The sequence below is a fragment of the Canis aureus genome, chromosome 4 (genome assembly GCF_053574225.1).
Source record: "Canis aureus isolate CA01 chromosome 4, VMU_Caureus_v.1.0, whole genome shotgun sequence".
NCBI classification, from domain to species: Eukaryota; Metazoa; Chordata; class Mammalia; order Carnivora; family Canidae; genus Canis; species Canis aureus.
Genome location: NC_135614.1, coordinates 87,246,658 through 87,271,705, shown reverse-complemented (window position 1 = coordinate 87,271,705; position 25,048 = coordinate 87,246,658). Strand labels below are relative to the sequence as shown.

General features: G+C 34.2%; 1 long non-coding RNA gene across 3 annotated transcripts in view; it reads right to left on the bottom strand.

Annotated features, from left to right (window-relative positions):
* LOC144311965 (uncharacterized) overlaps nt 1–24,847 on the bottom strand; it is a 36,825-nt gene extending 11,978 nt beyond the window's left edge. Inside the window, exons 1-3 of one of the 3 annotated variants that reach the window (XR_013377440.1) lie at nt 24,689–24,847; nt 23,634–23,733; nt 18,048–18,380 (exon numbers count right to left, since the gene is read on the bottom strand). This is a non-coding gene — a long non-coding RNA (uncharacterized LOC144311965). Of the gene's footprint in view, nt 1–18,047; nt 18,381–23,077; nt 23,332–23,633; nt 23,734–24,688 lie in introns of those variants that run through there. The other 2 variants (XR_013377442.1, XR_013377441.1) reach the window with 2 other exon arrangements.
* Nucleotides 24,848–25,048: the final 201 nt, after the last annotated feature.

Below are 25,048 nucleotides of genomic sequence, written 5' to 3'. Positions count from 1 at the left end.
TCAATATAAATAAATTAAATATAAAATGCACAGTCATTTCAAACACTTAAGGCATATTTTTTGTATAAATGTATTAAAATAGGGCAGCCCTGGTGGTTCAGCAGTTTAGTGTAGCCTTCAGCCCAGGTCATGATCCTGGAGACCCAGGACCGAGTCCCAGGTCTGGCTCCCTGAATGGAGTCTGCTTCTCTCTCTGCCTGTGTCTCTGCCTCTCTTTCTCTCTCTGTGTCTCTCATGAATAAATAAATAAAATCTTTTAAAAAGTATTAAAATAATCTCAATTCACTTTAAAAATAAAAATTGACATGAAATATTTCCTGCTTATAATGCCATATTATTTGTAAATAGGAATAAGCTATGTATAATGTACCTAATTGTGTTAAACATATATTTTTCCTGTCCTATTTCTTGGTTTTGGACTGTGAAATAAAAAAATACCATCATTCCTGTAATCTATATATCTATCATCTATATTTAGATGCATGCCAGGTGCGGGGTGTGTTTGTGTGTGTGTGTGTGTGTGTGTGCGCAAATCGAAAGCAAATACATTCAGATGTAATAAACACTTTAAGAAATTGATAATTCTTTGCAACTTATGAGACCTACAAAACGTATTGGAAAATAATCCACAAAGGCTTCAGTTTCATTAAAACTATAGTAACAGCATATGTACTGACTGTGTGTAAATTTGCATGGATTTGTCAAAATCAGTACCTATTTTTTGTTTACACCAATAGAGAGTGATAAAATAAAATAAACATATTACTATTTGCATATATTATTGCACTAACCAATGCAAATGCATGTGTAAGAAAACATTCTAAGTTTGGATATTTACAGTCAGGCAAGGAAAACATGGTAGAAATTCAGAGTGATATGCAGTGTTTTGAGATACCTATTATAAAGTATTTCGGGATCTGAAAATGCTTTTTTAGTAATTCGATTCAGAATCCACATTAAATATATGCTTCCCACTATGGGCTCTAATTCTAAAAATAGTTTTGATAAATTCAAGGTATCAAGGGAAACATGTACAAAATGAAGATGGTGAAGTTATTAATATTTATAGGAGGCATTCTATCACTTTTGCCAAGCTGAAGCAGTGCCATGTTTAGTTGTTGTAATAATAAATGTTCCATGAAATAGAGCTATATTACTGTGAGCCGGGATGCTCTAGCTGCCTTCAACACAGCCATTGACCTCTATGCTTAAAGATTTCTTCCTCCCACATCACACATTTTCTGTGAAGGTAATCCAGAATTAGACTATCCAAACTTAAAACAAAACAATACAAAACAAAAACCAAAAAAACAAGCAAATAAATACAGTCTAGGAGAGAAACTTCCTAGGATAAAATTTAAAGGCAAAGAACAAAACAAATGTTTTTAAAGTATTCAAAAGTAACATAGAAGGGGCGTGAGGGCTGTGGTCATGCATCTTTTATTTATCTTCTTGGACTCAATGCAGTTTATATGCATTTGCTATTAATACACGACTATTGTTTGCAAGTACATGCAATTTGGATTAATTCCTTAGACTACTACTAGTAAAATATCTTTTTATATTTCATCTAATAATATCCATAAAATATTATTTGATTCTCATTAAGAATAGTAAGACCAGTTCAGAAATTGGCTTCGGGATGACAAAATACTGCTTTATTCTTAGATTTAAAAAATTATGTAGCCTTTGCTAAGATGCCTATTTGTGATATATTCTTTTCCATACTATTCTATTCTTCCTCTCAGTGACTGAACTTCAATAACATCTAAGTCAGCATTAGTATTTTATAAATGAGGAATTTTTGTTTTAAAGTTTAATTATGTAGCTTGAAAAACAATTTATGTTTGCAAATTATGATTTGGCACAATTAAACATAAATGCAAGCAGATGGTAAAATGTAGTAATTTAAATTTTCTTGTTATTATTTTGTTTTTAAATTTTGGATGTTAATGGAAGGTTTTGATAGTTTAATTTCAATAGTTCCCACCATTTAAAAATATATCGCATTTTTTTTTTAATATATAGCATTTTAAGTATATTAAGAGGGTTCTCCAAATGGCATGCATTGGTCAAATATTTGACACAAGATCTTCCAAAGCTACACTAACAATTATTTAAAAAATAAACCTTTCTGTAATTTAGATACGTTAGAAAGGTCTACATTTATAGTAATTCATGGGTAGAGTATATTTACAAATATTTCTGAAAAATACACTCTGAACAGCCTGACCTACATTCTCAATTGCATGAAGATAAGAGGAATATGCAAGATGAAATTCAGAAGAATGAAATAACCTGCCGGATTAATGGAGTAGATCGCGACACAGGGTCTCCAAAAAGAGGCAAAAGCCCTAGACCCTAAGCTTGTGTCACCCAGGGTCCTAATGATCCAGCACCATTGTTCTTCAGATTATCAGAACAGACACGAGTGGCCTCAAGTACTGCCACAGCTTCTGCTACAACCTGCACATTTGTGTCCTCTCAAAATCCTGTGTCAAAATCACAACCCCCTCTCCCCCATGACCGCTTTTAGAGATGAGACCTCTAAGGAGGTATTGAAGGTTAAATGAGGTCATAAGAGTGGGGTTCTTATCTGACAGGATTGGTGTTTTTAAAACAAACATCAGAAAGCCCATCTGTGGGAGGTGTCAGCATAGGTGCAGATGAAGGTTCCCACGAGATCCAGGGAAGGGGGGGGGGGCATCTGCATGCCAGGGAGGGAGCACTTATCAGGAGTACAATCAGCTCTCATCTTCAGGTGGAACTTCCAGCCTCCAGGCTTGGGAGAAAATACATTTCAGATGGTGGAGACCCCCAGTCTGTAGTAGGTTGTATGGCAGCCCAAGCAGACCAGTATGTCTTCCAAGTAAAATTTAAGACAAGGGTTAGGCAATGGAAGCCAGAGGAAGTAGGTGTTGTTAAGGAATATTCAGCTCTATTTCCTCAAGTCAAAGAGGAAATCAAGAAGGTGTGCTCACTTGCATATGTGGAAAAGTAAAAACATATGGCACCTAATAATAATAATAATACAAATGGCACTAAAAACGTAAAACATGATACAGCACTAAAGCAAAAAGGAATATAATATGAAGAGAAAAATCCACTTCCATTCCAGAGCCAAGGATATCAAGATAATCTCTGGTTGACACATACTAGTCATTGAGGCATGGGACACAAAAGAGCATAGAGGACTGTATCTTAGCTCTTAAAACATCTTCTTGAATGTGACAAATAGTTACATGACTGACTGACTGAATGAGCAACAGTAATATGAGCTAGATGGCAGGAAACTGATCACTTCCAAAGGCTGTGGCTTGCTCAACTACTGAGTAGGCGAAGCCGAGACTCCCTGCATCTTCTGATTCCAAGGCAAGTGCTTGCTAGCAGTATCTACTTTATTAATCTGTAACTATTTTGTTACCCCCAATTTAGGAGCATTTGTGATCCCCACCCCCCCCAAAAAAAAGTATGCTGTCCTTGCACTGGAGAAGGGAGAGGCGCTAGTTATGCTGCTTCCATTAGACAGTCCTTCCAAAGGCTTTCCTCCAGCGCCATTACCAAATCCAGAAAACCCTCCTCCTCCAGAAGGTACAAACCTTTAACACCTTTAAAGGCCCCTCCACTATCAGATTCAAATCCAACATTTCTACGCTTTGCTTTCTTTATGGCTCTATTCTTCAAGACTTCCTCACTGGCCACTGAGAATGTTCCCGCCTCTTCTGCTTCATCTTCTTGATCCCAATCCCTATCTGGCAATTCCTTCTCAGCAATTCTTTTGGCCATATTTTCAAATCTGCCGGGCGCCGGCATTGTTGTGCTCACAATTAATTTGCTCCACCACGTCAAAAGTCCAGACCAGATGTCTAGGGATTTGGGGCATGTAGCCTCAAACTCCTGCCATTACATCCCTTCAAGGGCTCTGCATATAATAAAATCATTGCCCGTGTCTTTTTTACAGTTTTGCTGTAGCTTTTTTTTTTTTAAGTTTTAGTTTTTGAATTTTGTCACCATCCTCACATTTGCAGTAGTTTGGTGCTATAGTTGATTCATATTGCCATGTTATATTAGATTTTTCTTCTATTTAGACTATGTTAGAGCACTTCTTTTTTTTTGCTGCAAGTTTTGATTTTCATAGTCTATGTTATTTCATTACCTTTGAATGGATATGAGGTTTGGTTTAGACGTGTTTCTGTTTTCTCTTTTTATATTCATGATTATTTGTTTTCAGAGACCTACAATATAAGGTAATCGTATGGGGAGAAGGAATAAAAGAGGTTTATTTGGTTTCTTAGTTCAAGATTGTTTTCATCAGTTGCCACATTAAAACACAGTTTCCATAACAAACTACATGTTGTGTTTGAGGAGGAGAGTCTGTCTTCCACTGATTTATTGATACTAACTTCTTTTCAAGTTCCTGCCTGGAAACACTTTTAGTCTTTTTTTTTCCCCCCTAGCTTCACTAAGTTTCCAAAGGATACCTTCTCTTCTCAAATTTTGTTCAACCCCAGAAACAAATATTTCCCAACATTCACATTTTATTCTCTGGTTTTCCACCTTTCTTCCTTTCAACATGGCAACGGCCAGTTCTCTTATGCACCAGGTCTCAAAATTACTTTCAGAAGCTCCACACTGAGGGTTTGGGACTCTCCTTCTAGGGGTGATGAGAACAGAGAATGTAATTTACTCTTTTATAGACTTGGCAGGCTCTCAGCAAAGGGGAACTTCCTGTGCATGGTACTTAGGAAAACGCAATGTGAAATTATAGGGGTAGAGAATATAATTGGTGACAGTTTTATGATTCAAAGAGAGAGCTCCAATTATTGGCAGGATTAGGATGTGATTTTAAAGGTGATGAGATTTCTGGTTACCTTAATAAAGGTCTCGTATTTAGAATTTTAAAAAAGTTAATAGGGATGTATAGCCACATAACTAAGTGCCAAGCAATACCTTTGAATCACTTAGAATTCAACCTGAAAAATGTAACCAGGAAGATAATGGACATGAACTTATTGGAAACACGGTATAACACGCAGCCTACTGGTACTGAGACTACCTGGTGTGAAAGTGAAAGTGGGATTCTCCATTACTGCAAATCCTTATCAAGTAGCTGAAAGGAGATGGCAGTGTGACCTGCTTTACTGAAAGTTAGATTATGAAAGGTGACCTCATAACTTTCTTCAAAGTCTAGAGTTAGTGATTTGTAAGAGGAGAACCTTTTGTAAATGTAACTATTTCTCCTTGGAAAATCTCTCTATGCACTGTATATCTCTCTGTCATCTCTATCTATCATCTATCATCTATCTATCATCTATATAATTGTCCTAAAATAAATTTTAAGCCTCCAGTATATCAGTGAAAACATCAAGAATTAATATATTTATGTATGTTTGCAATAAACAGTTATGACAATGAACACGTAGAGACACCAGTCATGATCTGAAAGAGCACTATATTTGTTTTGATAACTATTTAATTAATCCTTGATAATTTTCTTCCTCCAGGAACCTGAAACACTTCCTTGGTAAAGTGGAAATAATAATATGCAACATCCTTATAGGAGAGGATCTATAATTACGTTTCTGCTCTTTTCCATGAGTTTGGTGTATACTTTTTGCTTTAACAGGTATATTTTGTTAAGTTTCTTCTATATTTGGATAATACAGATAAAATAGTGCACAGATAAAAAAAACATAGTAATTTAAACAATGTTTTTAGAGAAAATGAACATTATGAATAGAGAAAGACGAAACATCAGATCAATATTCTGTTTCCTGATGGACTTATATTGCTAATTTGAAGAATAGAATGGATATCAGAGCTCCCTTGTATGTCTTTGTACAGTGAAATATTAGAGTCACACTAAAAACAGAATTCTGTTATTTTGGATAAATAATTTTTAAAAGATTTTTAAAAATCTACCCTGATATAGTACAGGGCTTTATAGACACACTTGGTGGCAAAATCATCTCTAAAAGGAAATCCACTGCTAGGAGTAACAAAATAAGACAAAATGACATGTATTTCATAATTGCAGGTATATATGGGTTGGAAGTAATTTTAATACCTGGGTTTTTTGTATTATTTTTAATGCCAGATTAAGAATTTGTGCACACCCAGAAGTTCTTTCTATAATGGAAAAATAAAGTCCAACTGAATGGCTAAATTACTTTGCTGGGAGTTAATTTTCTTCTTACATTTTTAACCAACATCTTGTATCCCAAATTACTCAGTGGAAAAGTAAATTGATGGCATGAAATTAATTTCCACTTTTTTTAATCTACATGGATATAAATCACTGCAACTTGGGGGAGGTTGAAAAATGACTGTATTAACAAAACTTCATGTTCAACAGACAAATAAACATCCTCACAAATCCAAATCACCACTGTGTATTTACCCATCATTAGCCATAATCTACTTGAGATGATGATGATAAATGAACCAAGAAACTGGATCCCCAAACAGTACCTATTTAATGATAACAAACAACCCAAAACACAGAAAGACTCACCTTCCATGAAATTGGTGTCTAGCCTGATGGGGACCTAACTCAATCTCTGGTGTCACAGGTTTCTGTTATCAAGAGCGCTCTTCCCATAATCTCACAGCTTTGCTTCCATTTGAATACTAATATTTTCATTAATGTAGTTGATGTTGATACACAATGATAAACTTTCTCAAGGTAAATCCACTAACTCTTATATTTAGATGGATAGGTGAAAGGTAGATATAGATAGATGATAGATAATGATGATAGATTGGTAGATCGATAGATGATAAATAGACTGACCCACCATAAGGAAATATTTAAGATGTTTTTAGTTTTTCATAAAAAAACTGGTACTTTGGCAATTTTAACAATATTTCCAAAGTTCTCAAAGGTTCTCTCTTCAATCTTCTAAGCTATAGCTGTAAGATTAAGCTTGAACAATTTTATGTTTTATGCTATGACTTTCAAGACCTAAGATGAAGTCTTTTGGGACACTAGGTATCCAAATAACAAGTGCCCTTTGCTTTGTGACTCTGGTAAATTCATGTTATCATAGTTCATAGTTATGAGGTCTAAACTCAAGAGTGAGGAGGTGGGGCTTAAATTGTCTTTCCAGCGTCTCACGGTCACCCTTTCACTCTTTCTGTCTGTAGGCACAAACCTGCCCATTTACACCAACATAGAACTCAATTCTGCTGATTCTATGGAATGGGTTGATTAGATTAACATCTGACCTATTTTTAAATCTTGACATATTTTCTCTGGATGTTGATTATACTGTTTTTATTGCTATAAATTATTTTATCAACCTTGGCCTTTCTTTTTCCTTATCAAGAATTTATGAGTACCTCTTAATCACATCAGCAAGGTAAAGAACCAATCATCACAATAAAGTCAATCTATTCTCCTTATACGACTTGAATTTAGGGAGAGATTCTCTTATGAGATATTTCTGAGACTTCTTTGTATATTATTATTAGAGATGCATCTCAATGTTTTTTTCTTAATAGCTGTTGTTAAAATTAAAAAAAAAATAAGCAGAAATAACTCAGATCAAAATGGAACTACGAAAACAAAATCTATCCAGGAAAATAAATTCAAAAGATAAACAACAAACTGTTAATTGCACTTCTATCACAGACAAATCCTGCTGTCCCTACATCTAGAAGACAAATTCAGATGAAGGAAAAATGGCAATTCTATTAACCTATGACCAAGTGAATTGAAGAGTACAAATGATATATGCTATAGGAGTTTAAATAGACACACTTCATACTGTCTGGTTAATATAGAATAGAAATTGGAACCGGAGCTTAATCTTGGGATCAAAAAGTGAATTTTACTGTTGCGTGTGAGAAAGAAAAGTAGACGGGTGTGGAAGAGAATTGCAGACAGACAAAGATATTACAGAGATTAGTATTAGTATTAGTGATGAGTCTTCTAGGTAAGAACTGAAAACGTTAAGACATGATCAAATTTTCCTACAAGGGTGGATAGAACATGATTTTCTAAAGGATTCGTAGAAAGTATTAGAATGGCAGCTGTATTTGTTTTCTATTGGTGCTATAATAAATTACTGCCGACCCAGTGGCTTAGAACAATAGAAGTGTATCCTGTTACACTTCCAGAGGTCAGAAGTCTGACATGTATTTCATTGGCTACGATCAAGGGGACTGTGAGAGCTGCACATCACCTGGAGACTTCAGTTCCCTCAGGCTGGCGTCTTGAAAATGTTGCTCCTACAGGTTGTAGAAGGTCTTGGTGGATTTGTGTCCATTGCTGATTTTTCCTTCCCCTAGTGCCCGTGAGTGTCCGGGCATGCCCTCACACCACAGATTTGGATGAGACAACCTCCTCAATTAAGCCTTTTAATCCTTAGGAGAGTTCGGAGAGAAGGCTGTGGGTGCACTTTGGGCAGAGGTTGTGATTCCAGGACCCAGACCATCCCCTGCAAGGAAGTTGTTTTTAGGACTTAGTCGGACCTTCCCTGTGAGTATCTGGTGATATTTGTCAAGCAAAAGCCTGCAAAGGGAGTAAATTCTAGCATGCCTGATACCCCCCTTGGTTTTATTTTATTTTTTATTTTGTTTTTTTCCCCCTTGGTTTTACACTCTCACTAGCCTATACTTAGCTTTAAGAAACTGTTAAAATATTCTAGCTTATTCTTATTTATAAATCATTTGGTGATTTCTGTCCCAGGTAAGCAAATACTCAGCCCCAGTTTCTCCCTACAGCTTTCTGTGTCGCTCAATATTTCTGAGTAGTTTTTTGCCCTGTGACCTCAGTTCCCTGATAGTTTCAAGAAAAGTCATTATGTGCAGTTTGTCCAACTATTCTCTTGTGGCAGGTAGAAGACTGGCCTCTTTCCAGTTTTCTGTATCTCTTTATTAGATATAGTGGCATTGAGTGACTCTTCAGTAAGCTTTCATGATTTATATCCTTTAAAGAATTTGTCCATTATCTAAATTTTTAAATGTATTGCCATAGGTTTGTTCATAATATCCTATTATTTATTAATCTGTAGAATCAGCAATAATGTCACCTTGCCATTTCCAATATTGGAAATTTCTGTTCTCTTTCTTTTTTTTCTCCCTCATCAATCCAACTATAAGTTCATAACTATTGTTGATTCTGTCCAGAACCCACTACGGATTACATCAATTTTCTTTATTGCTTTGTTATGTTTTCCGTCTCATTAATGTATGCTCTCACTTTTATTGTTTCCTTTGTTTACTTTTAGTTTAAAATGCTCTTCTTCTTTTTTTTTTTTTTTTTCAAAATGCTCTTCTTTTTCTAGTTGCTTATGGTAGAATCTGAAGTCAATGATTTAAAACATTTCTTCTTAATCTATGTAGTTACTACTGGAAATGTCTCATCTTTATAGCTACATTCTACAAACTGAAATGGTGTGCTATGTTTCTCCAGAAAAAAAATTCTTTCTAATTTCCCCCTTGATTGTTTCTTTGATTCACATTATTTTGAAGTACAGGATTAAGTTTACATGTATTTGGATATTTTTCAGGTCATCGATTTAATGATTTCTAGTTTAATTCTAATGTCTTTGGAGAATATCCTATTTAATACTAGAATCCTTTTACATTTATTGAAATTTTTATTAATTATAATAAGATCCATCTTGATAAATATATTTTGTACATTTACAATATGTATACTACTGTCCTTGTATGGTGTATATTTTAAGTGTCAGTTGAGTCAACTTCTTGGATAATCTTCAAGTTTTTCACATTTTAAAACTTTCACTTTTTAAAATAGCAAGAAAATGTCATTGAAATCTGATTATCACAGATCTGCCTATTTTTTCTTGCAGTTTTATTGGTTTTTGCTTTATATGTTTTGCAGCTCTGATACTAAGTACATGGGTGCTTAGAATCCTTGTGCCATTTTACTGGATTGACCCCTTTAGCATTATGAAATGACCCTGGTAATATTTTTGCTCAAAAACCTACATCACAAAACTAATTTAGTCACTAATGTTTTTGATTAGGATGAGCACAGGATAGTGTTTTAAGTTATTTTTATTTCAACTTGCTTGTGTATTTATTTTTTAAAGTAGATTGCTTCTAAACAGGGCTGAGATTTTTACCTTACTTATGTTTGGTCTAGTGGGGTAAATGTAGGAGCTAAAAGCAGAGTAACTGCCACTGAAATAATTTTATAAGCTAACAAGTTGGTCTGCCATTGTTCCATGAATTCCAACAGAGGACATGAGTCAGCTAAGTCAGAGAGAAATGACTTTAATACAACAGCAACAATAGCATCAACATGTTGCCCTGGTTTCCTGAGCACCAAAACTCATAGGGTGACTCAGAGGGACAGGAGACCCTCACAGGTCCACTAGAACAGGCACTGTTCTTTTATGTTGTCTTAGTCTATTCAGACTACTACAGCAAAGACCACAACTGGGTTGCCTGTAAATAACAGCAATTGATTTTTCAAGGTCTTGGAGGCTGAAAAGTATAAAATCATGGTGCCAGCAGTCTCATTCTGATGAGGGCCTTCTTTCTGGTTCATAGCCAGCACCTTCTCCCTATATCCTCACATGATGGAACAGATTAGGAGACTGTATGGGGTCTCCTTTACAAGGACATCAATCTTGTTCATGATGCCTCCACCCTCATGAACAAATTTCCTTCCAAAATGTCTACCTATCAATACTATTTCAATGGGCATTAGAATTTCAACATACAAATTTTGGGAAGATATTAAGATCATAGTACATCTTTATTCTCATAAGAAAATATGAATTAAGTACAACATAGGGAACATAGTCAATAACATTATAATAATGGAGGATGACAGATGGTAACTCCACTTATGATGAGCATTGTGTGACGTATGAAACTGTTAAATCACTATGGCGTACACCTGAAACTAATATAATATTGTAGGTCAACCAAACTTCAATTAAGATTTGAAGAAAACATTAATTTAAAACAAGAAAATTTGACCTCTCAGCTATGTAATTATATGGCATTTTATGGAAATATTTAAAGCAAATATTTATGTGAATTCATGTTTTTCTGTTTCATTTTTTTTTTTTTAGGATTTTATTTATTTATTCATAAGAGACACAAACAGAGAGAGAGGCAGAGAACAGGCAGAGGGAGAAGGAGGCTCCATGCAGGGAGCCCGATGTGGGACTCAATCCCAGGACTCCAGGATCACACCCTGGGCTGAAGGTGGTGCTAAACCTCTGAGCCACCCAGGGATCCCCTTTCTGTTTCATTCCTGTAGAAAAGTAATAAATTAAAAATTAGTCATTTTGAGAATGATTCAGGAAATATCACTGATATGGAAAAATCATATTTTAAAGGATAGAAGCCATTTAAACATCTTATATCTTCATTTTTCCTTTGAGTATAAACATTGATTTTGATTTATTTGTATTTCTAGATCTGACTATTTTCTTTTCCTCATTCCATTTTTTTCTCATTCCATTTATTTCTGAGTAGTTAAGATTTTTCTCATTAAAAGTAAGCCCATTGTAGTTTCAACTTTGGCTAGTTCTATTACAATGAGAAAAAAATGTTATAAAATCAGTCAATCATGGTTCTGGAGGGGTTTTTGAGTGAAACCATACTAAGTTTATAAAAGTAATATTAATAGAAACCTAAACTCAAAATGGTTCTAAAGAAAAATATTCTCTCTGGGATGCCTGGGTGGCTTAGTGGTTGAGCATCTGCCTTCAGCTCAGTGTGTGATCCCAGAGTCCTGGGATTGAGTCCCACATCAGGCTCCCTGCATGGAGTCTGCTTCTCCCTTTGCCTGTGTCTCTGTCTCTCTCTCTCTGTGTCATTCACGAATAAATAAATAAAATATTAAAAAATAAGAAAGATATTCTTTCTCTCAAGGAAAATAGAATTTATAAAATTCTAAATCAAATTAAGTTTTAGGGTTCTGTTGGAAGAGGAAATCCATATGATTACTTTTATTATAATTTCAAAATGTTGTTAACACTTTTGAGGGTATTTTAAAAATAAAATGCACATATCAGCATTTCCAAGGACAGAATAATTTCATATTGTCTTTCTTTTCCTATGCATATTACCAGAGTAATATTTTCACATCTTAAGATTGTAACATACAATATATTAACTATTCTTTCATCTGATTTGTCGTATTAAATTATATTTAGTATAGAATTTTAAGATTTCTTATTTACCAAAAAGAAAGAAAGAAAGAAAGAAAGAAAGAAAGAAAGAAAGAAAGAAGAAAGAAAGAAAGAAAAGAAGAAAGAGAAAATGCAAAAGAGAAAGCAAATGAGTAAAATAAAGAAAAACTGGAATGGAGGGAAGATGGGAAAAAGTAAGAAAAGGAGTTAAAAAAGAAGAAATGATGGATAAAGATTTTAAAAAGGCTAGACAAAAGAGAGTAAGAAAGAAACCCCACTCACCTAAGATTGAGGGGTGGAAAATAATTCATAGCTCATGAAATGTACATTTAAAAAGTACAGATAAAAACAAAGACTGCTTTATGAATTTTATATGGAAAGTCAAAGTCCTAACTATAAAATATAAAAGAATACACAGGACACTTCAAGTTTAAATGTGTCACTCTTGTCTCTCATTACAAAAGTTAAAATTCATTATATTAAAATTCAAATAAGTAGTCGTTCCTTCTGTATTATCAGTTGACTATGACAAAGAGTTCTACACGTAAGCAACATTTTTTTTCCTCTTGTTTCAGGTATGGATAGCCCCTTCAGTATCCTGTATTTATTCAAGGGAAGTCTTTTGTATGGTATTACTCCTTACAAAGCTTCCTACCTCGATTCCAGTTCTCCAAAGAATAATTTTCTGTGAACAGATCAGTGTCTAGGCAATAATTAATCTTAATCAAACAAAGAAGAAATATGTTGAGGCAGCCTAGGAATAATTAATTTATCTTCAGGGATTAAAAAAAAACTATGATGAAGAGACCACATTACAAGAAAGCCTCGACTTGTCAAAGGCAGAAAAGCTGATCTTTAAGTACAGAGAATCTTTTCCATTTTTGCATTCACTAGTACACTTAATTAATATTTTGCATGAATTTGTTCAAATTAGTCCACCAGGGAGTTGGGTCTCATCTGGAATATAATAAAGCCAAGTAGAGATACTGACCTAAGGTCAGTTAGCAGTTAATCAAATGGGCATCCAAGCTATTAATTTTCTTTTAGACTTGGAAATAAAAGAACATTGATAAAAGGAAATATAATTTAATTAATTATATTAAATGAACTCTTTGTATAAATAGAATGTTTTCCAAAAACATTTTTTTGTTTTTTTTCCAAAATCCTACAAATATCTTTAATAAGTATTTTTTGTAAAACTTACTCCTGCTTCAAATGTCAGTGAAAATATTATAAAACATGGGTGAAGGATTCATTTATATTTTACTTTTATAATGTTTTACAGTAATATTTATAGTTACATAATTCAATTTGTTATTTTAATGGCTTAACTAGTTGAAATTAAAATATCAGAAAGTGGGATCCCTGGGTGGCTCAGTGGTTGAGCTTCTGCCTTCAGCCCAGGGCGTGATCCTGGGGACCCAGGATCGAGTCCCACATCGGGCTCCCTGCATGGAGCCTGATTTTCCCTCTGCCTGTGTCTCTGCCTCTCCCTGTGTGTCTCATGAATAAGTAAATAAAATCTTAAAAAAAAAAAAAAGAATAGCAGAAAGCATTGCCTTTCAAACAGGACTTCCAAATCCAATGTCATCACTGCCTGTCATTAGCCATATAATCTTGATTATGTTATTTAAATTCTTTTACCTGATTTATTTTCCTAATTGATAAAATGAAAGTCACGAGATAACTTACATAACTAACATAGGGAGATCACATTAGGAGAAGGAAAATTACAGAGCAAGTTTCCAGCAACTGTTAGTTTCTTTTAATATCATAATTATCGTCGTATTCAGTAAACGGCACTGAGCTGTTGTCTAAGATAACCATGCAGCAAATGAGAATGAAAATATCAATCAGTATTCTAAAATTTTTTAAAAACCCACTGTTTTTAGATAAGCTTTTGTATGAATTGGGAGTTATAGATAAATAAAACCCAGGAAAAATGGAAGTTAAATTATTACTTATACTATGTGATAGAACATAAATTGGAAAACTATGTGAAAAAAACTATTTTCTGAAAAGTCAAGATATCATGGGTTCTTTACATTCATTGCATGAATTTGAATTTGAAGTATGTTATAAATTCACTCAAGTAATGCAGTCATCACTTGGTGGGGAATTTGACATCATGGATCTTTCAACCAGAATGCCTCAAGGAAACTTTTCATATAGAGTTAGTGAATTCAAAATATTGTTCCTCATCAATCATGGATTGACACCTTTCTTGGGAATCAGCAAATTTGTAAGTTGGATATTCAAGTTAGTGACTTATATTCTATCTTCTTCGCTCTAAACTTTTATATACCCAGAAAATAAAACACCTCTGATTTTGTGTGTTAGTGTGTGTGCACGCACATGCCTTGCACTTAAACTTATTTTGCGTTTGATCTTTGACTTTTGCAATTCCCTAGAGCAGAGGTGGAGGAAAAAAAAATGAAAATGATTTCCTCTATGACCTCTCAGATATAGAGATAAAGTTCTCAAAATAGTGGGCTCCGTCCTTATAGATAAAAGAAGCTGCAAAATTGCTAAACACGCCTTAGAAACAAACATGCAAATACAGCAAAAGTAGCAAAATCTATAGAGGATTAGCACTGTTCTTTTACTTTATCATTTCTATTTTTTTTTTATTTTATTTTCAGGAATGCTGTGAAAAGCAACTATTTTTAACTGTTTTCCTTAACACGTGGAATGCTCTAGAACTAATGTAAAGGATGTATGCAAAAAATACACAAAGTGATATTTATAATGATAAAAAAGGGCATTTTGCTTCCCAGCTATCTAAATATTTTATAGCAAGGGGCCTTCTAAGTCTTAGAGGGTCAAATGTATTGGATTTATTATTTCCACTTGAGAGTACTACATTATGAGTATGAACCAAAAAATTGAAAATCCATTTTTCAAAAAGGAAAATGTTAGATTTTGTCTGACTGGAAAAGAATATGGTAGATGATAGCAAGGGCAGAAACTTTTACTTCTCCAATATAACCTACTCTCTTCCACAGAAATTGGATTGTTATGTATAATTACGGGACCAAAGGTCCATAAACAAGGGTTCGTGTACCATTTCTGAATATGAGAATAAAGATGAAACCTCTCCTTTCCCATTCTCCCTTTGAAAAGGGACTGGATTCCATTGTCAGTGAACCAGCTTTGACCCTGCTGGTGAGACTGGCAGGTTTTTATCTCCTCCCTGGGGAGTAACTGTCGGCATATCCAGTCTGCTACTCAGAGGTTTTAGCTTAGCCCCATGACCAACCTTCCTGCACAGTTTCAGAATTCCCCAAATACCTTGAGAAGGAAAATGTCCCTGACTGTGCATCTGGACTGCATCCAGAGCTTTATGCACCCTCTAATAAATCATTTTAGGCTTTTCTAGATGTTCCAAGGCAAGCTGCGACTTACTACAGAAGTTTATTTGATGTTTCAAAAATGCCTTTTTAGATTTTCATATTCCAGTACGTTTCCCATCTTTCCCATCCTCATGAAATGCTGAAGTTTCTTATTGACTTGGGGAATTCTGTGTGAATGATAAATATTAATATTTTTATTTTATAGAAATATCATCTATTTTACTCTAGTATGCACTTTTTCTTAAATGTTGTTACTGTCGTTTCTTATTTTATCAAGGTTGACATTTTAATTTAGTCCGAGTATCAATTGACCGTTTTACCTTTGTTTTCCTGTCCACTTTAACCATATACTTCTTATTCTAATTTCAAAAACATATTTTTTACATTTTGATACCTTTTCAGTTATATATCAGTGCTATATCTTTTCTTTATTGACACATGTGAGGGACCAGGAGATGGGCCTCTGAATCAGGACTGTGCTCTGAATTCCATCACCATGGGTTCATGGAAGCGAGCTTTTCACTGGCTGTTCCCAGCCAAGGATGGAGTATACACGGTACAGGAGCCTGTGTAAGGGGCTGAGTCACAACCCCACTATAGGACCCGTCCAAGACTTGTAAGGGCTCTTGCTATGATATATTTAGGTAGCCAGGAGGCAAAACGTCCTTCGTTTATCATTATAAATATCATTTCAGTTATTTTTGCATATGCCCTTTATACGAGATCTTCAGAACTATTTTTCAAGTTTCATGAAAAGTCTAGGGTCTCGATTATAATTATGTGGGTTTTATGGATCTATCCGATTTCTATTACTATGTCCTGCAGCCAAATGGCAAATTTTTCTCAATATTGGTCACATGCATGTCTTTTTTATTTACAGTCATATATATCTTAAGTATCCTTGCAATTTGAATGTTAGCTGAGTGACATCCATCATCACAGCTACAATTCCTCAGTGTACATTTTATAACGGAGTAAATATATTTATAAATATAAGGGATAAAGCAAATATTTTTTTACAATAAATTAAATGTCTTTAAAGAAAGATAACCAAATACATGTTTAAAGGTTTTTTTTTAAGTGATAAACTAACATGTAAATATATACCATCAGGAGTATTTTTAAAGGTTAAAGATAGAGCACTTTCCTGGTTTCCAATAAAACAATGATTTTTTCCAGGTACCCACTGACTATACTGTCCACTGTTGGATCTGCCAGGATGAGAGTGTAGGCCTAGAGTGAAGATCTCAAATTCTTAGTGTGTTTAGCCTCACTGGATAGACTAAGTAGGTGTGGATCGCCTAGCCCTGCCTATTTCCTTTAAGGAGCAAATCTATTCACTGGGAGAACAGGTTTGTCTTTTCTTCATCATGGTTTCTGTGACCTGGATAGACTTTTCTTCCATATGGGGAAACTTGTTTGTGACCAGCAAAATATGTCCCTGAATTAGTAAGTCGTATTCTGAGATTCAGATAGAAATTCCTATTGAACATCACACAGTTATGTCCCCCTATCTCAACTCTATCATGATAAAATTGACATTTGTCCTGCTATCAATGTTGTTTGTGATGGGGTAGGAACAATTAGGTAGGAAGCATTCTGTTTCCTAAGAAAGGATGGAGATCTTCTTACATTTCTGTAAATAAATGTTTGCCATTTAATTACAATATAGTCATGAACTCGTGTAATTTTAAAAATCATAAAAACTAAATTTGATGTATAAAGTCTACAATTTCAAAATCTTTTGTTCCTAGCAAAGGCTTTCAATCTGTGTTCCAAGCAGATAAAATGAGAAGAAATAAAGAGAAGGGCAAATATCAAAACCCTAGATCCTTGATACTCTTAAGATGATCCAAATATAAACTCCTTAAATACCTTTTTTTTGTATTTTTAGTATTTCTAATATTTTAGCATTTAGTATTTTTAGACATGAATGTTATCGCACAAGAAACTCCACAGAATCCAGGAAGCGTGAGGAGTAGAGGAATAGGTTATGAGGGAATTTGAGGTAACCAATCCACAGTGCCTGATACAAAGTACCTAGGAAATCTGTAAATTTAGTGAAAAAGTGACATAAATGTAGGCTCTCTGAGTCTTAAAATAGAGGAATTTCACAGAGTTCTTCTACTTTTGTTTCTAACCTAGTTTTAATCAATTTTTTTTTTTCCTGGAAATTGCAGATATGAAACCTGATATAAGAATGAGAAAAAAAAAACAGATATAAATGTAAAATCAGGGGCTGAATGCTTCCAACATTTAGGATAGAAATCTGATCATTAGCACAGTAGATAATTTGATTTTAAGGACTTTATATAAGTAATTTTGTTCTGCAATATGTTACATAAGGCACTGTGATAGTCTCTAAGAAGATGTAAAAGTTTAAAATCTACATTTAAATTCCAACACATGCAAATTTAACCTATGCAAATGAGATTATTAGATTAGAGTTAGGAAAAATTTAAATTTCTATTTAACTTTATAAGTCCTATTAAGATAAAGGTTTGGAGGATACCTGCGCTTTGATGTTAGCTCTGAGAACAACCTGTTTGAAATTCAGTGTTGGCTCCTGGGCATGTGTTACAGGAAATTGTGAAGGTAGTAGTTTGATATTTCTTTGCTGCTACCATATATCCTTTTTAATCTATCACTTCCCAATATTGCTTCAGTGTCAATGCTATCATATTCTTGAAGAGAGATGACAAAACTGATTTTCTCTTGGGTAACAATTAGCAGTTGGCATGATCTTGTCAGCAAATAAAAGAAGATTGAACTCACACTTGCTTATAATACAAGGATCTATATTATTTCATGTAATAGGATCCCTAGATATTAGGTAAGCTCCAAATATCCTCAGGTTCAGCCTCTTGCTTGTTTCTCTTGTCTTTTATGTCGTAGCTTCAACCTAAGAGCAAAAGACATTTCTTCAAGTCTTTCCAGGTTTTACATTCAGAGTAAATAATATCTACATAAAGATGACAGGTTCTTTACTCTTGGATTTGTTTCATAGTATAGAATAAAGGACATGTTTTCAAGAAAAACATGCAGAAGACTTGCCCTCGTATCTCATTATTAATCATAACCAGTTATGCCTTTTTTTTTCAATTCAACAAATGATAATAAATATGAGAGTGTCACAATGGTCATAGACCAGTCAGGATATGTTCCTGGAGCTTGATAAAGGATCACCTTCTGTGGTGGAGGGTGGACAGCAGAGCAAAGCCAGCATCTTGCTGGGAAGGGAAGGAATAAAGCAGTACATAAATATTGAGTAGGGAGCAAACTGAGGCAGCTATATAACTTAACAGTGTAGGATTGTTTATTCTTAAAAAAAAAGCAAAAGAGTTTCACAAATTAATAAAGGTAGGAGTTTTGCTATCAATAATAGACATAGGAGGTAATTTTGGATAGATTTTCTGGGACCTTTCACAATACAGTAAGAGGAAAACCTAGTACTTGACCTCAGAGTAAAATAAAGATTTGTTATGGTAAATATCAGTTGTTAGTTCATTTAAATATGTAAACAGAAAATAATATTTCAATACAGTTTTTAATATTTAAAATTGTTTTATAGTCAAAATAGAATTTAACAGAGATTAACATAGATCACATGAATCATCTACATTTTATGTGCTAGACACAATTTTTTTAGCAATCCACAATAATGTTTTGCTCAAACTACAGCACATTATGGACTTCTGTTCAGCAAATTGTTTGATATGCTAGGAAAATAGTTCAAATATAGAAGTTTATTTGTTAATAATATTAACTATTCAGAATTTAACTATAGATATTCCATATGGGAAGTCAAAAATTTACTTGATGAATGCATGAATAACCAATATTATTTACTGATAACTTCCTATACCCAGAAACTTTATTGTCATTTATTTAATACTAGCAACATTGTAAGACTGGTACTATTTACCCCATTTTACAGATGAGATGACAGGTGTCCCTAAAGACAAATATTAGCTGATAGCCCTTTTTATTTGTGGAATGCTTTTATTTGGGTCGATGACTGGCATCAAGAGGAACAAACTAGGTACCTGTATTTTTATAAATGACATAAGCAGTGAAAAGATTATTGAAAAGAGTGATGGTTTGCCATTAAACAGAAGTTTTGCTCAATAGTGAGAGAAACATTGCTCAATTAGTTCACATATACGTGGCGTATTTGGTAGCCTGAGTGAGAAAAAAAGGTGATATAATTTTTTTTTATATTAACATAGTGTAAGTCTTTTAGTCTAGTATAGTAACATATGTATCCTGTCCTGTGGCTGAGGTGGTGATGGCTTCACTCCTTCCACCATCTTGGAATATAAACTGACTTAAGTTATCATGATGGATAGTCTAATTTATTTACACTAAATTTGAACCAACTTCAATCTCTTTAATAGAAATAGGTCATCTCTTGTATATCTTTATATATATATAAAACTATACCATATGTGCTATGCAATATTTTACTGTTGTAACCCAAAGCCAATGCACTAGAAATATTTTATTTTGTTTTTTATTTCACTTTATTAATTTTATTTTTTGTGGAAGTTTCCTGTGATCTATAAAATGCAAAAAAAATCTCATTTGAATAGAGTAAAAGGATTAGTTATTACTCATGCATGGAAAAATTTTTAAGGATTCAGCTGTGTCAGTGATAGATGGATAGACTGCTGAGAAACCACTTGAGATTTCTGTGATTAGGTTAGACAGGTCCCTACTCCTATTAGTGAGTGTTGCCTTGTTCTGTTACAGAGAGGAGGCAGCTGTCTTCTTGGGTTTTCCCCCTGGTGCTGCCTGCTTTAACTAAACCTGTAACATATTCGACAAGCAAATCAGGAAGGACTTTGCAGACAGATGGCAGAGCTGCCTATGCATTCTCATTTACATGTAACCTTGGTTCCTAACTGTACTTGAGCCCATATGCAGGGGTTTTGCAATCCCTTCGGGTTGGTTTTAAGTGCTAGGTAGACAAGTCAAATCTAACTTGGCCCATGTTTCCCTAATGCGATTTAATTCAATGGAGCTGTGCAAAGTGTTTATCAAAAGAAAGTATGAAACTAAAATCTTGGCTGAGTGGAAAAAATGATACCAACCTTGGTTAGTGAGGAGAATGCCCCAGGGGGGCCTACTTATGTAGGAAATGAAGACTAGGTTATTCAATTTATAAGTTAAAATTTAAAATATAATCAAACAAACTCTGCTTGGGATTTTGAATTGCCTGAGTTTAACATTGGTCTATTAAAGTGCCTGCAAATGTAATTTGATCATACATAACACTAGCCAAGTTATGTATTTTCCATTATTGGAATATCTAAAGATAACTAATGTTAAAAAAATATACAGACATTCTCTCACTTTTAATGTTCCATATGCTTTTGATAGTATAGCCGATGAATAATAAATTGATTTTTGACCACGACCAGAAATTCATTTGTAAACCATCAGAATAAGTAATATCTCATAACATGCAACAGGTAAAATAATATTTCATATAAAATAAAACATATATTAAATGTGAAGAATATAAGTAGTATATATATATTTTAAGATTTTATTTATTTATTCATAAGAGACACAGAAAGAGGCAGAGACACAGGCAGAGGGAGAAGCAGGCTCCATGCAGGGATCCCAACTTGGGACTCGATCCCGGAACTACAAGATCACATCTGGGCTGAAGGCAGATGCTAACATGCTAAGCCACTGGGGCTGCTCTATGCTTATTTTTTATCTTAAATTTGTATCTATTGTTTAGTGGAAACCGAATAATCATTTAATTCTGAATATGCCAACTAAAACCAACTTAACACTCAGTTTTTGTTTAACTGGGTCCTTAAATAAAACATATTCTGGATGTCAGCAGTGGGCTTCCCTTAGCTTCTGGAGGTTTTGGCTCTCTATAGTTTTTGCACACAGGCCACTACATTTCACATCCAGCATGTTAGATCTCTTTAATGCTTCAAATATCTTGGCATGTTGAGACTTTTATGATTTTAATATCTCTCACTACTCTTCTGCTGTATTCTTTGTCTTCAACAGGAGAAAATTATCTGAGAAAGCACAAAAAGAAAGAAAGAAAGAAAGAAAGAAAGAAAGAAAGAAAGAAAGAAAGAAAGAAAGAAAAAGAAAGAAAGAAAGAAAACCTGTATGCCATTACTAAATTTTAAATTTATCCTGATAAGTCAGTGAATTATTTTGAGCAGGAAAATGGTACCATTAAATCTATTCTTTGCAAAATATGCAAGCACCATCATGAAGGCAAGATAAGAGTGAATAAATGATGGTATCTGGGAAATAAGGCAGGAGACTATTCCGTAACCAAATAAAATAGGATGTGATTTAGTTTAAGCTATCAAGTAGAATAAACTGTGGAGAACTTCAAGTGATAAAATGTGAGGTTGAATGTATAGATATTTACTTCAACATTTGTGGTGAACCATTTCTGAATGTATGCCCTACAACATTATGAAGAAACTGAGACACTATTATATAATTTAAAGCAGGAAAAATATGACTAAATAATGATGATGAAAACTAATACACAAAACAGTTACTCCATGTCAGGCAATGTTTCCTGTGTTTTACATCCTCAAAAAAATTATGACATAGTTAATATTGTTATCTTCATTTTATAAGGAAACCAGGAAACCAAGAAGTTATATAACCGGCATTCCCAAGGTCAGCGTTAGAAATAGCAGTTTTAAACCTTATCATGTTCTTCAGTGAAAGTTTAGTTTTTCAAGTTCAATTTTTGCTCTCTCTTATATATTAAACATATAAATGTAACCATAAAGAGAAATTTAGCAGGCAAAATTCTCTTTTTTACTTTTTAAAAATATTTATTTATTTAATTTAGAGAAGAAGAGAGAGCATGAGCAGGAGGGGGATAGGGAGAGGGAGAGAGAATCTCAAGCAGAACCCACACTAAGTGCAGATCCCAACGTAGAGCCGCATCTCATGACCCTAAGATCATGACCTGAGTCAAAACAAAGAGGGGGGGACACTCAACTCACTGCACTCCCCAGGTCCCCAGGTGCCTCTCTCTGTATTGTGTGATAAAATCTTTGGAATTACTGTGTGTGAATATCTTGTAAGCCAAATACTGAAACTTAGCCTTCAGAGAAGACTTAGTTTTTTTAAAAAAAAAAAAGGCATGGGAATGTATGTTAGTGGACATCCTACCTCCAAGGGGACACTTCGGAATTTCACTGTAAAAAATGTGTAAGTGAAATTAGGGAACAAATTGGTAGCACTTAAGAGGTTACATCTAGGTTCTCTGTGTCTAAATTTTGTATAAAGTTAGGACTTTGGAAAAGAAGTAATGCCACTGACAGGTAATAGTTTTGAGTATAAACAATAGCACCTTTTTTCAATCTTTGAACAAACATTCTAATTCAACTTGTTCTGTAATTCCTTCAGTTTAGTTTTACTGTCATCTAACTTTTGTCATCTCTTATAAATACTGACTGAAATTAAAAATCAGGAAACGATTTACTTATGTCAAAATAATTCAACATTGAATATGAACAATACAGATGGCTTCATTTAAGATATGCATGGACAAAATACATTAGACACATACATAATATTACACTTGATTTATATAGGCAGCAGTAAATGTTCCTGTATCTAAAAGCTTTTCTTTTTAAGAGAATTTAAAACAAAAATGATTCTTCAACGACAGCCATTCAATAAGTGACTTTAGCAAAGATCTGATATGTTCAGTGAGCGTTTACTTTGTACAATTATGTTCCACGGGGTGGTGTGTTCCCTTTAGCAATTCATTCCAGCAGGAAGCAAATGCAAACTTGATTTTTAGTAAACTTTTGTTTTAAATGACTTTTAGAGCTGCAGATCTAAAGAAAAATTGCAAGAGTGGTACAAATGTGAACTTTTGAACCATAATCTTTTCTTCTTAGAATGCAGAAGTGTTGCAGTATGATAGGCCCTGAAGACATAAATATGCTACTGAGAACCCAAAGTAAATCGGGCTCTTTTGTTTGTAATTCAGAGCCTTGGAAAGAAAATCCTTTGGTTTTCTTTAATTTTTCCTTAGAGAACATAAAATATGTTGTGATGTCAAAATCTTTCTGAGTGTAGACACCCCACAGGCAAGTTGTTTGCTCTAATTAAAACAAAATGAATATAAATCTCTTACTCATAAATCTTTGATGGTGGGTTATGGACTTTAATGTTTCCGTAGTATCCTCAGCAGTCAAAATCCTTCTCATTCTGGTAACTCTGCTCTCCCAAGCCTCCTGAAATAGAGTGTATGTGACTCACCAAAATCATTTCACACTTGTGTGCTGTTGAATAATTGGTATCCTTGGGACCATTTACCCCAAATAGTCCATGTTGTTTTAAAAAATCACTATCCAGAAGACATTAAGTGAAAACATCTATGTGTAAAAATAGGAATCCTATTATCAAAAATTGTTCAGTAAAACTCTGCTCATTCTATTGTATGTTTAATTTGATGAGCTAAAACATTCTTTTGCTTCCCTTTAATAATATGATGCATTTGAATGTCTTCTGAAAACTTGGGAAAAATGGAGGTTGGAGAATGTATAAAATAAATTCTTAGAATTTAGAATGTTAATTTATGAAAGTGTAAGGACATTAATTTTAATAACATTATTTCATTTGCATATTATTATCTACATCTAAATATTTTAGTCAAAATTCTTTGGTTACTGCTGGTCAGTAACTTTGAGAATTTATTCTTGACATCTTATCATTTTTTTCTTCTTTCAAGAGAAACATAGTTGTGTCCCATGAGGAAAAGAAAAATGTTACCATTTGCATTTCTTACTTAAAATAATTTGAGGTCATCTTTCAAAATTGAGGCCCTTAAGAGCAGCTCCAGACTCTAAAAATATAGAAGACATATTCTATAGAAATATTCTTATGATCCTCACAATAGATTCACATATGCGTCACATGGGAGCAGTGCCCTTGCTCAATACTCAAGTTTCTAATATCCTTCTTCTTGATAATTTTTATTAGCTCAGAGTCCCTATGCCTGAGAGCAAGGAACTTGTTTAAAAAATAATAAATAATGATTCTGGTACCTCCACAAGTATGGTTTTTCTCTACCTGTCATCCTACTTTGCTTTTCCTTTGGATTAATATTGACAAGCATATACCCCACTCCACATAGAAATAAATCCAAATATCTCTCAGCTACTACTCTTGTCCCCAGTTCACTTTTACCTTAACGGGGAGGTGTGGGTGATTTACATGATTGGCGAAATTACCCCGCCCCGCCTCCACACATTCTTTTCTCTTTAGGATGTCTCAGCCTGCAGTGAGCATGAGTTCTGATCTGCCTTCTGCCATGTTGTAAATTTAGCAATAAAGTCCCTGCTCCGTATGTAATTTTTTTTTTTAATTTTTATTTATTTATGATAGTCACACAGAGAGAAAGAGAGAGAGGCAGAGACACAGGCAGAGGGAGAAGCAGGCTCCATGCACCAGGAGCCCGACGTGGGATTCGATCCCGGGTCTCCAGGATCGCGCCCTGGGCCAAAGGCAGGCGCCAAACCGCTGCGCCACCCAGGGATCCCCCCTGCT